We start from the raw sequence: 18,304 nt of genomic DNA, 5'->3' as shown, positions 1-18,304 counted from the left end.
ATTTAAAAAATATGCTAGAATGCCATTAGACACATATTTTCTACAGTCTCTAACCTCACTAATGTTACCATTACTTACAGAGCAAGAAGCATTAGAGAAAGTTTTTCAGAATTCAGCACAAGCCAGCAAAGACAGAGTGCAGGAGACAACTGTGTGCCCTACATCCCTCATGTTGTCAGTGCACCTGACAAGAGCTGATTGCTTGATAGTGGTAAAGAATGCTTAAAAACCAATACCGTTTCCTTGTATCTTTCCCAAATCCAAGTGAAGACAGCTCTATAGAACAAAAGTGAATCCCCATTTTGCTTCCTCTGGGAGTCAGGACAGGAACTAGTCCTCCTTTGAGCAGATCCCGTCAGCTCCTTCCTTGGCCACACACTAATTTCTCTGTAGGAGCTTTTAATGCGGTGGTCTGTGGGAACCCTTGGAGCAGCAGCCGTTCACAGGGATGAAGGCAGGCTCGGAGTCAGCACTGATGGGGATTATCTGTGTGGCAGGGTTGGGCTCGGGGCAGGTCCCAGGGATGCTGACGGCAGTGCAGCAGCAGCACCGCGCGATGGCACAATGCACACACAAATGCGACCGCAGCCTCCTGCAGCGTAGCAAAAGCAGGGAAGGAAACCCTCCTGCTCCTCTCCCCTGCTGCAGCTGCACAGTTTATTAGGCAACTGAGGGGATAAGACTAGCGAAATTCAGAGAGAAATTCCATCTCCCTAACCGGGAAAGGAAGACTACCACTAAGCCTGTTGAAGAGCTGGGGAGCATCAGCTGCTATGTACTGCACATCACAAGTGGCCAACAGGGATATTCTGGATTAAAAAAAGAAAAAAAGCAGAAATCAGAAGCAGCAAATTTGTTCCCTCTTCTATAAGGACAAATCTTGTGAGGCTAAATTGAGCCTTCCTTCCATTACAACTCCTATTTAAGAGAGAATTTGCTACCCAAATGACTGTTTGGTTGTTAAGGCAGAGAGGCTTGATTGACAACAAGCAGTCAATCATGCATTACACTAATCCTGTCAGTCTATTAATAGGTAGACAGACAAAAAGACAGGAAGAAGAAGGGAGGAAAGTGCAGGTATTTGTCATGATTTAACCCCTGTCAGCAATTTAGCACCACAGTGGGGTGGGGACAGAATTGGAAGAATAAAAGTGAGAAAACTCCAGGGTGGAAGTAAAGACAGCTTAAGGTATAGCAAAAGCTACGCACACAAGCACACCAAACCAAGGAATTCATACACCCCTTCCCATGGGCAGGGGGGTGTTCAGCCATCCCCAGGACAGCCAGGCTCCATCCCATATAATGATGACTTGGGAATACAAACTCCATCACTCTGAACGTCCCCCTGTGCTTCTTCCCCCAGCTCTATGTGCTGAGCATGATGCCAATGGGATGGGATATCCCTGTGATCAGGTGGGGTCAGATGCCCTGGCTGTGTCCCCTCTCAGCTCCTTGTGCACCCCCAGCCTCCTCGCTGGTGGGGTGAGGAGCAGAAAAGGCCTTGACTCTGTGCAAGTGCTGCTCAGCAAGAACAAAACCATCTCTGTATTATCAACGCTGTTACCAGCACAGATCAGAAAGGCCCATAGTATTTACTATGACAAAAATTAACTGTATCCCCGCCAAATCCACCACATTTTTATGGAAAGCTAAAAGCCAGTGGCTCTACAAGTGATTGCAAAATAACTAGAAAAAGATGTAGAATATTCAACCAGGAAGTCTTGAAATACTCTTGCTTTTACTCATGGATTTTTTGTACCTTGTGGAGAGCAAGGGAAGAGGGCATCTGTCATCAACTAGATTTATATCTGGGCATCAGGCAACAATACAAGAAGTTTTACCTACCTCCCCACTAATCCTAAAATGATCAAATCACCTTCAGCACTCCTGACTTCTTAGAGACAAGATCTCCACATTGAATATGGCCTTGCTGGCTAATTGTTAGCAAGTTATCAGTTATTGTAAGATGCTCAAGGTGAAATATTTAATACTAAGTAATATGCAGGATTGTTTGTTCTGCCTAGTGTAACAATCCATTCCTGAAGCTTCTAAACTTTTAATAAAGTGCCCCTTCTTCTTCATGCATTAGTTTTTCTGAAGGACTCATCTTTCATCAGGAAGTCAAATTGGAATTCAGAATCAACAGTTTCTTGATAATTTCAATCTAATTAAGTGGATACAAGGGTTGAGGCAAATTCTGAAGAAAACAGGAGCTCTGATGACCTTATGACTTCAGAAGCTCTTCTGGCCCCCAACCAAAGCCATACCGTTTCAGATCCTATAGCCTACTATTTTTGCATTTTCAAAGCACTCCAAAGTGACACAGCAAGGGTTCCTGTTTGTAGGGTGCATAACTTTTAAGAGTGTAGTTTTCCTTCCATGTTCCTGAAGATTTACTGAGCGATCAGTTGGAAGCAGCATGAAACTTCTGCAGCTGGCACTGTGACAGCAGGGAAGTCAGCTCTGTTGTTGCTGCTAATCTCAAAGCCTGTGTGTGTACCCAGCTCACTGCTCCACTACCACTTTCCATATGTGAAGAGCCCTGGTGCTGCATGCTTTCTCCCTGGGAAATGAGACTTGTTACTCATGGTAACCTTTATCTCTGTGTGACATTTGGGCTGTGAGGAGAGGATGGCAACCCTTTCATTCCTGCGCTTTCGCCTTTCCTTGGCAAAGTGTCAGTCAGTTCTGGATTGTGCTGCTTCTGCTGCAGTTCTGGCATACTTCACAGGAGGCACAGAATTACAAGGTTTACAGGATGCTTTATCACTGCAGTCTTTTCCTGTGCCACTGCCTGTATTCCTCTCCAGTTAGAATAAAAGAGAGCAGAAGCTTCTGCCTGCTTCTGCTGGGCATGCGACTGATCCATTCACCTTGCACTCCTTAAATTCCTCAGTCACCTTGATTTCACACAGAAGATCACTGAGGCTGTTGTTTTCTGTTTTAAAGATTGTCTACCTATTTGTGCCAGGACTGAAAAACTTTCAGTCTTTTCCTTTTTACTAAATACCAATCTATTTTTTTTTATAGAAGTCCATTTAAAGGAAATCCTTTTTTTTTTTTTTTTTTTTAGGGATTATATAATGCAGGTATTAGCAGGGACTAAACTTTGTCATCCAGGAAGTTCTCTTACTCTTACATTTCTGTTAAGATGGTAAATCTTTGTCAAGCTGTATTTGACTTGTGCCTTCATCCTGAATCTGAAATTTGCTTTTCCGAAGTACAATGAACTAATTTTGAGTTCTTGAGCCCCTACATCATACTCAGGTCTTTATTCTATTAAACAGGATGAAAACTCCTCTGAATTTATCTGAAAACTAATATGGCTGGCTCAGACTCTGAAATGGGAATGCATCCTAAAACTTTGTGTTGATAAGAAATCTTTAGATAAAGTTACAAGAAATGGATAGCATGCTTCTTTTACACCGCATCCCTCTAAAGTGTGTCTATACACAGACTGAAAGGCAAGGATTTTGGTAGGAAAGGCAAGCATATTTTTCCTTCCCAGAAAGTCCTGAGAAGAGTTAATATGGTAAGAATATACACATCCTGGTTTGTCCTTCCTGACACATGCCAGACTGGGACATGTCCCTGGAAATTATATTTAATTAAGAGATTCATATTTCCTTGAAGGTGGAACTCAGACGCAAGTAGCTGATACAATGAATGTTCCTGAGCAAATCCACAGTGAGAGAAAGAGCATTAGAGATCCAGCTCAGCTGGTACTACTCACATTCTGGATTTTGAGTCTTGAAATACTTTTATTTTAAAGACCTCATTCTTGAGCCCAGCGAGCTTCAGTATTCACTTGTTTTTAAAGCTCATTTTTACAGCTCTAAAGAGAAGCTGTAGAAATGTGATCAAATCCAACCTAAAAGTTACCAATCAAAATAAAATGCTGTCCTGGAGATGGTGAGATGTGGCAAAGGTCTGCAGTGTCAGTCTTACAAGTTTAAATGAGCAGGTGTCTCCACTGCAGCACGTGGCAGTCCAGCATCCATGCAGAGCAGGAGCAAGGTGTACAAGCAGGGCTGAAAACAGCCCCCAGACACTGGTGCACATTGAATCTCTGTGCTGTTGTACCTGGAAACTTTCAGGCCCTTGCTGTAACCGTCTGTCTCCTTCCCACCACCTACAGTGTGAAATATCTCTGCAGACCTGTACTGGCAATGAATATTGCCATGTTGCTCTGAGCCTCAGGCCAGTGTTGTAAAGGTCAATGTAAATAGCTCCTTAGTTACCCCTCAAAGACTTCAATAAAGCACTGCAATAGTGAAGTTGTACCAGACTGCCCTAGAACAGAAATGCCACTGACACCTGGCAAAACTGATTATCTTCATAATTCTAAACCAATTCTAGGTCATTCCAGTGACCTGCACTCATAGTCTCAGCCTTGCTCCCCCTTCCTTCCAAAGAAAAGGGAAATAGAATTTGACTTAAGATATTATAACATCTGGATTTCTTGAGGAAATAACCACCCTTTTCATGTAGGGGAAGTGCAGCAAAGTCAGGAAAGGCTCTCTTGGTAAGGGAAAGCCAACAGTTGCATACTTTATTGTGTTGCTGTGCTGAGTTTTATTTTCCTCTTGAATAGCTCTGAGGGTTTTTTTAAGCTTCAGTGGTGGGATTTCTGTATTTATGATCCAATCAGTAACTATGACCCATTAAACTAATACCCAGCATTAGTCACTGAAAGAAACTTGGGAAGTTATCCACGGAGCAGTTAAAGGGAACTGATGGAAAGGCTCAGACAATTCACGAGTTAGAGCTCTAAAGTGTCTTTTCCCTCCCTTTTTTTTCCCTGAATCTTTCTGCCTGGTAATTATGTAGGAATAAAAATATCTTATTTTGCAAAGCATGAGGAGTGGGGAAGGGGTTTAAGACTGCCTGACTGAGGAAATGCCACACTGGAGATTCTTCAGGCTTTGGTTCTTAAAAAATTCAAACTGATTGACCTCAAGCCCAACATAGACATTTAACATTTTATAACTGGAGACTGAAATACAGAAACTATGTTTATTTAGGATTAGCACTTTTGAAATGAGCAGCTGATCTGTTTTCATGCTGTGGGAGTGGGAAAAACTCTAAGGAAAGGCTGTTGTGCTTGAGAAGAATTTGGGTACCTCATAGAGAAGGCTGGTATGTATTAGTGTGAACAGATACTTATCAAGCCTAACTGAAAAACCGGCTCTTTTATATCACTGGTTATTCCTACTTTCAACCGCAAAGATTTATTGGAAGACATATTTTTCAAGGTATTTTAGATACTGCCAATTTTAATCCACACCAGAAAACAGAATGGGAGATATATGGAAAATTAAAAAATAGCATCAAAAGTAGAAAATAGTATTAGTGTAACATTAGAGGTGTTGCTTTAAATTTTAAAATGCTCAAGAAATGTAATGTATATTGGTTTTGTCAACATTTCACCTAAAAAAGCAACAACATTTTAATGAAAATAAAATCATCTTTTCTGTGGCTCTGTATAGAATTAACTGTATCATGTCAGGCCTGTGCAACCAGCAAAACAAAGCTGTTTTAGTGCAGCATATAAATAGACTAATACATTAATCTGCTAACATCCTCCTACAGCCCCCCTTCCCCCCCCCCCCCCCCCCCCCCCCCCAGATGTGGAGATCCAAGTGCATAAATGTATTCAAGACAAGCTGTGAGGGAATAGTGAGGTAAAGTCCGTGTGCACTGGGGATCATTGGAGTGGCCTCTAAGTCAGGATCTTCATGTCAGACTTGGCCCCTGGGTGACTGAGTCCTGTTGGGGATTTGGGTCACTGCTGCTCAGGTGACACCTCTGCCACGTGGAGGGTGGAGTGTAGCAAGTGAAGAAAAGAAGTTTGATTCTGTGTAGCCTCCCTTTCAATTTCCAGTCCCCCTCACTTTCTAATTCTTTGGCCTTTTGCCATCAAACTCAAAACCTTTCAAAATGCTTCCAAAATCAATGTTTTTCATTGCATTCATGTTTCAAAATCTCATAGGAAAATGTTGATCTCACATAAAATTTGATAGTACTGAGGGATAAATTTGAAGAGGATTGTAATTCGACAGAAGTTAATAATGAGATCAATTAGTCCTAAATCTCTGACACTGACGCTAAAATAGGCTTCATTAACATTATTAACTGTGATTAATGGAGTTAATAAAGCTAATGAGGTTTATTTACTTCAAAGCATGTAATATTATTTGGAGACATCCCAAACAAAAGTATGATGGTGATATCTAACAGCATTTGATACATGCAAAGTGATTAAAAAACCTTTGAGATACCTTCAAGGAAGGAAGGGAAGATGAATGATCTAGTTTAAGTAAAAAGAAGGAAATGAGAACAAGTGGAGCTGAGTAAATAATTCAGAATTAATACTTTATTTCATATATACAGCCCTACTTTTTTTGCTCATGAAATCCACTGAAATGAAGAGATTTCCCCAAACCTATTTGTCATACGAACTTGATAGTTTAAAGAAAGCCTACACAGCAATGGGACCAGGAGCATTAGAAGCTCAGGCTTCATTGTGAAGGTGTGAATGGCTGGGGAAATCAGATTGTGTTACTTCTGTTCTCTCCTTAACTAAACAGACAAAGATTTCAGCACCAGTAATTCTCAGCTTGGCAGGTAAATGCCAAGTATTATCAATATGCATTGTCAACCCTAAAAAGCCCCTCTGGCTGTGACCAGAGACTACTGCTCCAGGGTATTTGCAAATACATGACAGAAATCCTGTGTTTGTCTTCAAGGCTGTCTACAGTGTTGGGGTCAGTCCTAGGATGCCATCAAGTCCTATATCCTGGTCCACTGAAATATATCCAGTAAATCTCTTTTCTCCCTAGCTCAATCCCTCTTTTGAATTCTCGTTCTGCTTAGTTGTTGCCCCATGCATGTGGCAGCGTATCTGCAGCTTTCACCATTCTTCGAGCCTCCAGCTCAAGCAGGACACTGCCAGCAATGCCAGAACTCCCTGCTTTGATTTCTGATTTACAGCTATTTTCTAAATCTGCTACAACTAAATTATAGGCTTCTAGAAGAAAAATCAAATAAATATACAGGGCAATCCTTTGAACAGCTCTTCAAGGCAACCTGAGATACACTTTGCAGTACTTAAGGGAAAGAAAAAACCAAAAAAGCCCTAAAACCCTACAGAGAATAACCTCTATATCAATCCTAAATATGAACAATATGAATACAAATTCAGAGTCTATCTGATAAAGTATTAACCCTCTGCTTTAGGGTGACCCTGGTGATAGTCCTTATAACCACACCAGTTTTCTTAAATGTAATATGTTATAGGAAAAAACTTGGGGAAAAGAAGTTGATGTTGAGCATTTTTATTTGCTAGTGATATTTGTTTGGGCACCAGGCTCAATAGACGTATAAAAAGTGAGGGCAAATAAGGAAGCTCCTGTAAATATTCATCCACACAACTTTGGAAATTCGCTTGTTAAAATGCATGTGGGCATAAAATTGGACATATATGGCATGAGGATGTAAAAGGTACATGGGGAGAGTGAAAGTGAGTGATGGAAAAGGAGCACTGTGTTTGCTGCAAGGACTACACTTATAGCTAATTTGTGATTCCCAGCAAAGGGTGAAATGGTCTGTTTGCAAAAAAGGAACTAGAACAAATGCAAATTGAAAACAACAACAACAACCATCAAGGCTTAGTTGTATCAAAAATTTGCCTGTTTCAACTCACTCCATTCTAAACTATTATCTTCCAAATAAATATTAAAGCAGTCAGAGATGTTTTTCTTTGGTCTGAACTGAGCAACTGCACTCAGCTACCTGAGATGGGTACTTATTTATAATGTAAATCAGAACACATTGAAAAGAATTCCCTTGGCTTCAAGGAAAACAGGGATGATTTCCTGTTATTAGAGAAACTGCCTCGTTTGCTCTGCACCCCATTTCTGCACTGTGGGATCGCTGGTCAATTGACCTCAGATACCTGGCTGCTTCTTTCCTTGTACATGACATATCTTCCTTGTCGAGGGATAGTGCAAATCAATCAATTCTTCAGGTCATGTCACAAACTTCTGAAATTGCTCTGGTAGCTACCAGTTCCCTCTAAATCCTATTAGTTCTTGCCTGGGGCACAATCAGCCTAATAACAAAGGAGGTGGGAAATTCTGAATTTCCCCTCCCTATGGACAATTGAGTTTTGAACTTCAGTCATGTGAAAAGTGTTTATTTTTTTTGTGAAAATCTAAAAAAATTCTTATAGGGAATACAAAACATCTCCATCCCCAGCTACAGCCTGTGACTCTCAGACCAACATGGGTGATGGAAGAGAAGTGTTTAGCAAGGTTTATGAGGAATCCACATGTCTGGAAGCTTGCAGTGAGGTTTTTACAGTAATCCAGGATTGCGCTGGCCCAGTCTGTGATAAATGAATTACGTTAAGGTGGTACACAAAGAAAAGAAAAACAAAAATCCCAAAGCACAGGGACACTAAGGCATGGATTCCCTGCCTTTTTGGACCCTTTGGGCTGCATTCCCTGCTAATCCACCCAAAGCATTATTAGATCTCCACTAACAGGAATTTTTGATGCAGTCTTGGGCCACTCTTGCACTGTCTGAAGGCCCTGCCATCCTCTATAGCAAGGCTTTTTTTAAAGGGTCCCTGGCCCTAAGCGCATTCTCCTTTTACAGCTTCTCCAACAAAACAACGTTGGAGGTCATTGTGAAAGGAACTGGTCAGAACAGGGCCTGCTTAATAACAGATTGCAGAAAAATAGGCTGAAGTTTTTCAAAAGCAATCCAAGATCTGATTGATTTATCAGGGCCTGTCAGCAAGCTTCTGCCTTCCATGAATCTCTGCTAAAACAGGCCTCCCACAATTTAAGGGACATAGGCTGTAGGCAGCTCTTGAGATATTAATGAGAAATTTCTTGGTCAGTAGGGACAGCGGTTTTGTTTGTTTGTTTTGTGGGGTTTTTGTTTTGTTTTTGTTTTTGTTTTTTTTTTGGGGGGGGGGGGGTTGGTTTTTTTTTTGAGGCTGGGTCAGGAGTTTCCTGCTCTCTGCTGATGGCAAAGACCCACAGCAAAACCACTCATGGCCCACCCTTGCAGAGTACCCATGCCATGGGCACTAAGGCTTCCACAGTAGCTCCCCAGTAGGAAACCTGATGCTCCCAGCACTGTCATCTGTGCTGTTTCCATGGGTACTTGAATGAGCTTTAACACTGAAATGTAGCATTTCATCTGGTGAAATGTGCAGCATAACCAACCTCATTGTGGGTTGTGCAGACACTCAAGGAATTTACATTAACTTAATCTTGCTAAACTCTTAGAAGATCCTACAAACTGCACCATGGGGGACTTCTCTGCTATCAGCCTTTTGTATTATTTTGTATTTTATCTTTACAGAAAGCCTTTCATTTGAATCCTTAATCCCATTTTAACTTTTTTTTCTTTAGCAGCACTGTGAGACTAGAAGCCTCTTGTCCTTGCAGCTCAACAGAGGCATGGAGCAGCCTGTGCATGTGTGGTTCTTGTTGGAGGATGGGTTTCATGTCATGACAGCTCATTGTGAGGAATCAAAGGGACAGCTCAGATTTCAGGAGCTAGCAAAGTTCTTTCGAGAGCCCTTGAAACCCCCAGCAACTTGGATGAAATTTGTGTTCACTTTATTGCCCTTGCCACTTGACTTTTTACCTGCTCTAGTCAAACAGAAAGGTAGAAGGTGTCTTAGTATTTGTAGTAAAAAGTGTTTCTAATAGAATGGGAAAATGATGCCTTATCATGCTAAGTGAAGCCCTTCTGTCTGGGTACGATCTTCTGCTAGTTTTGGAAAGGGAGAAATGAATCCTCCAGGTGTATTTAAGTAGTACAGTGGAGCCTTGAAAGTTTTGGGACCTTCACCTGGATGTAGATTTTCAGAGAGACTCAGATAAGCATCTCCCTTGTGATACTTTCAGGCAAATACTCAAAAGAGCACAGTTTGCTGGGCTGCATCCAAACCATGTTAATTTGGCAGTATGGCTGTGGTTGATACATTTTGATCTGGCTCTGGTAGTTGATACTGAGCTCTGGAATACTTGGCTTTCTGTGACTTGCCCAAGGTCACAGTGAAGGTCAGTGGCAGAGTTGAAAAGCAGACTCTGATTTTGAAACAATTTGATTCTGGCTATTAACTCAAAAATACACCCTCTCTCATTAGGCACAGAGTACTGAGACTACAGGAGGCACCTGAGATAGAAAACTCTATTTGGATCTGGTGATCTCTACTAGAAATTGAAATGGACACATATATAAAGCATCTCCTATTTCCTCTTAAGGTTTCAACTGATTAAATGAAAGCAATGTGAGAAAACCTGCCGTAGGCCACAATGTCTTTTAGGGCTGTGGAAAGAAAAAACCCTTATAGCCTTTAATGAGCTCATGAGATTTTACCCTCTGTAACCACTAAATCCATCACTTTGCAACAATGAAGGTAATTTATGACTGCCTCAATTGTTTCTTTTATTTATGGGACATTTTTAGTATGGAATTTAATCAAAGAGATTAAATGTCACACTACCTATTACCTTGCTGTTAAGATATTAATCCTATAGAAAGACATATAAAACTCTGGATTAATCATAAAAGAAAAGTAGTATGATGGCAATGCAATTGCTTTAGGATTCATGATTTTTTAACTTATTTAATGGGGGCAGAAGTTGAGATGTCACTGCCTCTTGTAGCATACTTGTTGTTTTTCAGAATTAGAAAGGAATATGAAAATAACCAGAGTTAGGCCTTGATTTAACAGAGTGCTTAGCAGACACTTAGCTTTAACGTGCTTGCCTTGACTCCAGTGAGACTTATGCCTGTGTTTAAGAACTGTATAAAGCAGGATTAAATCACATGCTTAATTTTAAGCATCCACTTAAGTGCCTCTTGGTAGGTAAGGCTTCAGTATGTTAAGTTACATGTTTGACAGGTTTGCCAGCTTAATAGGATAATTTCAAAACTAAGAAAATGGAATGAATATGCTGCCTCTATTTATGTTACACTTTCTATACAAAATGGTTTCTCAAAGCCCTTTATGAACCATAAACTGAACTACATTTCAGCAATTTATTTCAAAGCCTTTTCTACTGCAAAAGCATAGCACCAAGAAACCTGGTGAGAGAGCACAAAGACAAAAATTTTGATACACGCTTACAGGAGCTATTGTATATTGAGGGAGAAATCTGAGACCACAGAAACACAGCAACAGGGTGTTAATTTGTAGTTTTATCTGTTGATGCACTTTTGAAAAGACCTGTATTGAGTTAAGCACTGTTCCTGCAGAAGCTATTTACCATCACAGAAAGTAATGGTCATCTCTGTGTCATCAGGAATAAAAACTCACTTCCATTATAAGTACCATGTCCTCTTCACTGAGTAAACACTATGCTGTCCTAGCCAGTCACGAGTTAACCCAGTTCACAGGCATTTACTGTTTATTGCATCAGTGATTTACTTTCTGGGTAGGCCTAGTTTTCAGTACTCAGATCAGCCAATTTACTGTAATTTCCCATAGCTGGCCAGACCTCTTTTTCACAAGTTGTTGTGTAGGTTAGTTTTCTCCAGAAGTCCCCTCAGTTCTATGCTTTGCTTCTCCCCACATAAGCCCTTTTCATCCATGCTGACCTAGACTCAGGCCAGTGTGGCCTCTCAGGGACCATGCACAACGGGCTTTCAGTAGCACTTTCAGAAAACAAGCAATTTGACAGCTACTGGAACTGTGACCTATGGCTTAATATTCGCCTGAAGGAATAGGAATCCAAAGCAAGCTTTGTATGTGCATAAACTGGATTTATAAAACCAATTAGTCACTCCTGACATCAGCTAGGTTGAGCCTGGCCGGACAGGAATCAAACAAGCAGTGAACAAGGGCTCCCTGTTTGCAGCTACCTTTGTTCCTCCCTTCACAGACTACAAAGAAAAGGTTTCTAGGACACAGCCCCAGTTACTGTCTGGCTCTACCTTGGCCTTCCAGCTTCATTAGGGCAAGGAGACAGGGATTATATTGCTATGTCATCCAGAAAATACACAAAAAACCTCAACAAAAAGCATCATCTGGTACCAATGAAATATTCAAACAGGTTTACAGATGACAGTGCCTGTTTCTGACAGGAGAATATTGTTTGGGAGAAGTTATTTGCACAAACCTGTGAATGATTGATGCAAGGCCAATGAAAGATTGATGTGTGAAAACACAAAACACAGCTGCCCTAATTGAAAGTCCTGGGTTCCCCAGGATTATGGAAGGGGAGAAAAATTCCTGCCGATGAGATTCACCCTGTCATCCTATCCTCCAGAAGTTTTCTAATCACTCATCCTATCTCTTTTTTTTTTCATGCTGATTTCTCCTTGATGCCTCCATCAAGACTATCATGGAGTGACAAACTGCATACATAGAGAACTGGGTAGGAAGTCAGGTTGGAAACAGGGTAGTTGTGGAGAAGGAAAGCAGAGAAGTGAAAGGAACTGACAAGGAAAATCAGAGCTTCTGGTCTGTACTTTAGCACCACTAGACTGAATCACAGATGACATAAAGATCCATTCTGGTGCTTTGGTTTACAACCAACAATCAATTACATAGAGTCAGGAGAAACTCATAACCACATATGGTCCCTGCTTCCCCTGCAGTTAATACTTAGAAAACTTAGGAAATTCTAAGAAATACCTTGAAAATCATGTGTATGCATGTGCAATTCAGACAAGCCAAAATGGCATCAGAAAGTTTGTTCCTGTGAAATATTTAGCAAGGGCAGAAAGATATAAATACATGGACTTATCAAATAGCAAAAGGCCAGTCTGGGTACCCATTTGCAAATCAGAAGACTGAATGTTTTGGAGGTTTAGTTGTCCAGAGCTTACAAGCTTCACAGTCAAATCTCACTGACAATATAGCCAGGACATGGCAAATTGAACCTTGCTCTGAATGTCATGCCCAGGATGTGCTTTCTGATACACACTGGCACATAACAGAATATTAAACAAGGGTATCTTTTCAGTCTCCTTCTCTTGCAACAGTCTGAACTTCTCCCTTCAGTGCTTCCACTCTCTGACCTCCTCAAACAGACACCATCACTGCCCTTTTCAGTCCATGGATTATCCAGCACCTTCAAGGCCAGGAGCACCATTAGAAAACAGCAGGGAACCTGACCAAAAGCATGAAATGACAGGCATTAACTCTCAGCCAGGGTTCACTGGTAGTTCACAGCATTTCTTGCAGCCAGGAGATAACTAAAGAGAGTAGACTGTATTTGATACATTTTAAATCTCACTGTTTTCCTGCTAACCTTGCTGTTGGCCCAGAGCAGCAGTAACTATGTAGGTAATGATACCTCAACAATGGGCAACAGATGAATCGGTAGAAAGCTTCAGTCTCACCCAAGAATTTCCTTGCTAATATTAGCAACATTGCCCTCTCCTCAGTAATAAGATGGTAGATGGCAAGAGATGTAGTTCTGTAGCCTGGAAAGGATCTAGACAGAGACAAAGAGATGGTGCAAGGAGACTGGTCTTCCCTCAACCTTGCAGACTTTAAGACAGCAACAAAAAGTAAAGACAGAAATAATCACATACATGATTTTCTGTGGTCAGTAATCTCACATAATCAGTTTTTTGAAAATTACTGGGAGACATTCCTGATATCATTATTTGATTTCCAGTAATGCCTGGGAGTTCTGTATTTGAACTCTCGCTTCAGAATCTGCACAAGCACAGAACAAAAACCATCTGGTCCTAGTGACCTTTCACAGGACAAGCTCTGCCAGACTGGATCAAAACTGTAATGTTTACTAGTTTTCCCCAAAGAACAACACCCGGGGTTCAAAATAAAGTGTTTTTATAATTATTAAATGCCTTAAAGCAACTGTTCTTTTCTGTTCTTTTAGCAAAGTAAAAAGAAAGTGGGTGGAGGATTGCAAGGGGACAAGAGAAGGCTTAAACATTTCTAGTTTATCTGTTATATGCACATGGTACTGTGATCCAGGGAGAAAGTTTCTATTCAGGTAGTGTTAGAGTGACATATCTGGCACTGAACTGGTTGATTTGGGCACTGAGCAAGCACTGAAATATTCTTGAGTTCAACAGAGGTAAATTATTTGCATGGACCATTAATAAAAAGTGACTTTATTCCTTCTGTTGGCCCTGCTTTGAGCAGGTGTTGGCCAGAGTACTCCCTTTCCAACCTCAATGATTCCACCCATGGCAAATGCCCTGTCCCTTATCTTTAGGCTTCCCCTTCCCAACACCTTCTGGAGCCCTATAGCTTGATCTTTGTCTCAAGAAAGCTCAAACCTTTGATTTTCCTGTGCTTCTAGTCTCTAATTTCACAGGTCAAAACCAGAGGTTTTATCTTCAATGCCCCTGTATTCAAAGGGGCTCGGGGGTATCTGAGGTGTTGTTGCAAAGGCTATGCTTGTAAAAATAGTTCTGAGAAACGTGAGTTACCCTGCTCTCCCATTAAGGAAACAGCAGCTCTGTTTTAGGACTATACTGTGCTGTTTTTACACATCAACAAAAAAAGGACTGCCATTGTAACATCTGCTCCTGATATTGTACTGTGATGAAATGTAAATCCAAGCTGATCAGGCTATAAATTGCATTCTACCATTGCTCCTCCTGACCCTCTAGTCAGACAAGTTTTCTATTACAAAGAACCCATATTCAGGAGTTTATATCCTGGCTATAAAAGTTTAGTTTAAGCTGAAAGTTGACATAAAATACTATAACTCCAGAGTGAATCTCTTTTGTAAACTTGATAACAGCTTGTAATACACTTCAATAGCATCTTTCACAGAAAGAAGATGGAGTGTTTAAAATTCACTGCACCCCCCATGGAGCATTTACCAGTAGAATCACCTTTGGAATAGGCAGAGTAAAATATTGCTTCTAGTTTAATCTGCACAGGGAAAGACTGAGTTTTGATCCCTGTTTTGGTAAACTGGGAGGAAAGCAGCAGATTTTTTTTTCTTTGTAAAAGACTAGCACAGTCATTATAAGCTACTTTTTAAGATTTTTTAAGTTCTAAGCTAGTTCTAACTTTAGTTATCAATTCTATAAAAACTAGAAGCTTCAAAACTAGAAAAAAATCTATTTCTATTTTTAAAACACACTGGGTAAGAAATAAAGATTGTACTTGAATATTTTCCCTTCTTACCTACTTGCAAGTTTTCAGCCTCTGAGTTTTATCTTATTTCAAACATTTAAGTCAAATCTGTTTCCTCCACAATCTTGATTTTTACTTCAGTTGATTTGATCCCTTAAATCCCATATTATTGTCCCTGTTCTCTACACAGATTAGTATCACTTGAGGCACCAGCAGATGAATACAAGAATTCAACTGTTAACCCATAAAGAGCAGACTCAACCCAATCTCTTCTGGACAGAAATAAATCCTCAGGACCATTTTATATGAAAAAGGATCAAAATCTGATCAATATGTGACTGAGGGTGAATCACAGCTGTTGTTTTGCATGGGAAAGTCCAGTTCCCAACAGTTTCACAGTAAATAACTCCAGGCACAACGTGGGCTCAGATTGGAGTAAATCCAACCAGGCCAGTCTCAGGGGCCTTACATTTGAGTAAGACATTATTTCAGCATGAAACAGATGCGTTTTGATGAACTCATTTTGACATTCTCACCCCAAAGCTCCTGTGATGGAAGGCCTCCTTAGAGGAAGCAGTCCGGGACGTAAAGCTGTGATCACTTAAGTGAGAGGGATGCCAAGGGATACCAGTTTGCCCTGACTCCTGCTTATACAGGTGGAAGCTCTTGTGGAAGGAAGAGCTGTATGTACAGTTGTCAAGATAATCCTCCATAAAAGCCTCCTAACTTGATAAATATCCTTCTCTCCCAGTCGGATGCATTGTTTCTCTACTGTTTTGGACTAGGGAGTGTTGATTGTGATACAGATTAACGTGACCTAGTCACCAGTCAGGTGAAACTCTGGTCAATTTTTCCATGTACACGCAGAATTAAAACCTTCCTGAGACCTAATGATCCACGAGGTAAGTGGGAGGAAAGGGGAGGAGAAGTGATTAATCTCCCACTGTTGAGCATCACTTCATTCTTTACAGAGAAACACCTCTTTGCATGAGAGTTTTATGGATTATATCATCATCCAGCACTTCAATATGCACATCTCTGGTCCCTATGGGGAAATCTAAGGTTTCTTGCTCAGTAAAAATCTCCTAAAGTCTTCCTCCGCACAGCATGAAGAGCTGTTTCACACAGCATTCCACCTGGGCTGACGCAGCTCCATGCGGGCTCCGGGCTAGCAGCACAGCAAGATGAGCTTAAGAAACCCCCACAAGGGATTTGAACTCCCTTCTCTGAGCTTTGTTGGGGGGCCCCATTTGGCTTTCACCAACCTGCTATTCGTGCTGGGGATGGAGATGGCTCAGCAGCACTGAAGAGAGGCACTGCCTTATGGGGCAGCCCAGCTGGCTCTCCTTATGTCTGGAACACACAGTCTGCTACACTCCCTGATACTCAGCAAGGCTGACAAGCACTGGTAGCCATTTGGCATACAAAGTATGGAAAGGGAGGAGATCTCACTGTTTCCTGACTCTTCAGTGTCTGTAGATACTTATTTTACTGAGTACTTCTGTCTTTAGTCCCTTCCCAAGATAAAAAAAAAATAAAGTTTGCAGCAAGTGGCATCTCCCTCTGCAGCATAAGCTTTAAAACACACAGGGAACAAACTTCCTCCAAAGGTTAGAGTATTTTGTTATTTTCTTAAAAAGAGCTCTTTGCTCTGGTGTTTTTCCTCCTCCATGAATCAGAATTCTTTCTGTATGTCATTGCAAACTTAAGGGCGCACCTATACTGCTAAAGAGAACATGGTGCAGCATTACATCAGGTAGGAATGACTAAGGAAAGCAGGAGCACATAGTTCGTCTCTCAGGCTGGGCAGAGGGAGAGATGAAATCAGCTAAACCACTGTTAGCATGCCCACTGCAGAGGTGGCTCTGTGTACACCCAGAGATGGGGCCCCAGGCCAGGTGTTTCAGAGCTCCTGCCTGGGATTCCCCATCATCTTTAGACAAGAATCAAAGATTGATCCACAGCAAGCACAACCCACTTGCTGTCCCTGCCTACCTGCCCTGACGGCTGGAGTAAGAGGTGGTGTGGACATCCTTTGTCCTCATTGAATGCTTACCTGAGGGTTAAAGAAGACACATGTAGTCCCACAATTTCCTTCTGTCCAGCCTGTGGGATGAAGACTACCAAATACATCTCTTCCTCACTGCAGCACACAAGGATAGGTTTTCTTCCTTGCCCCCTCACTCTTTAGCAGCAGCTCCTCTAGTGTTCCCTGTACTGCTGTAGTCACTCCTTCCTCCCCACTTCTCTTTGTCTTGTTATCAAAGAGCAGCAAGAGCAGAAGGCAATAGAAGGGAGGCTGGGACCTCAGGAGGACCTCAGCATTGGAGGTAACAGGGTCTATCAACAGTCCCAGATAAAGAAAGGCAACACATCAAATCCAGAGTCCATGCAAGGAATGCACACAGGAGCAAAAGAAGACAGAGACAAGGCTGCAGCCTTGGTCCAGGTGCCATCCATGAGACAGGGCTGGAAACAAGCTATTTACAGCCCTGGGCCAAGACTGAAAAGAGCTTCTGCATCATGGCAAAGAGATACATCCACAGCATAGTTTGGGGAAGGGTTGGGTCCCCTGGCACTTGCTTAAATTGAATCCTCAGACCCAGGGGAAGAGGGGGGAAGGGTCTGGATGTGGGTCCCAGCTGAGGCTGGTTAGGGTCATTTGAGGCCTATTAATGCCCTCACACCCAATTACACTTTCTACACTGCTGGGAGTCCTTTTCCCTCTTCTGGGGTCCCAGCCCTACCTGGGACCTGATGGTGTTTTTCCAATGCAAATAACAAAGCAGTTAATCCATGATGCGAATTAAATTTATGTCAAGTGCTACTTGAAGGGTGCCCACACAACCTGCCAGGAGGAGTGTAGCTGCTAATTAGCACCCATGTTGGCTGTTGGGGTGAGGACATGAAATGTGTGAATAGAATACAGAGAATAAACTACCCACGCTGGGAAGCTGCAAGTTGATAGAGTCTTTTCTGTGCCAGATTTTTTGTGCTCTAATAACATATATCATCAAAAGATTAGGGAACTCATAGGGCTGTAGCATTTCAAATACAGGAGACTGTGAACCAACATTTTGCATACAAATAGTATTAAACTTTACAGGCAAAGAAACCTTAAGAGATAGGTGCAAACTACAGTGAAACACTTAGAATTGTTAAAAAAGGTCATATAAGCAAAAAAAAAAAAAAAAAAAGGAAATG

General features: G+C 41.5%; 1 protein-coding gene across 1 annotated transcript in view; it reads right to left on the bottom strand.

The window, feature by feature from the left end:
* Positions 1-17,225, bottom strand: part of MRAS (muscle RAS oncogene homolog) — an 85,939-nt gene extending 68,714 nt beyond the window's left edge. Inside the window, exon 1 of the mRNA XM_069020997.1 lies at positions 17,157-17,225. The gene's annotated coding sequence lies outside the window, so the exon portion shown is untranslated. The remainder of the gene's footprint in view (positions 1-17,156) is intronic.
* Positions 17,226-18,304: the final 1,079 nt, after the last annotated feature.

This window comes from Aphelocoma coerulescens, chromosome 7, assembly GCF_041296385.1.
Source record: "Aphelocoma coerulescens isolate FSJ_1873_10779 chromosome 7, UR_Acoe_1.0, whole genome shotgun sequence".
Classification (NCBI taxonomy): domain Eukaryota; kingdom Metazoa; phylum Chordata; class Aves; order Passeriformes; family Corvidae; genus Aphelocoma; species Aphelocoma coerulescens.
The sequence above is the reverse complement of the archived record's forward strand: the minus strand, read 5'-3'. Positions and strand labels throughout refer to the sequence as shown.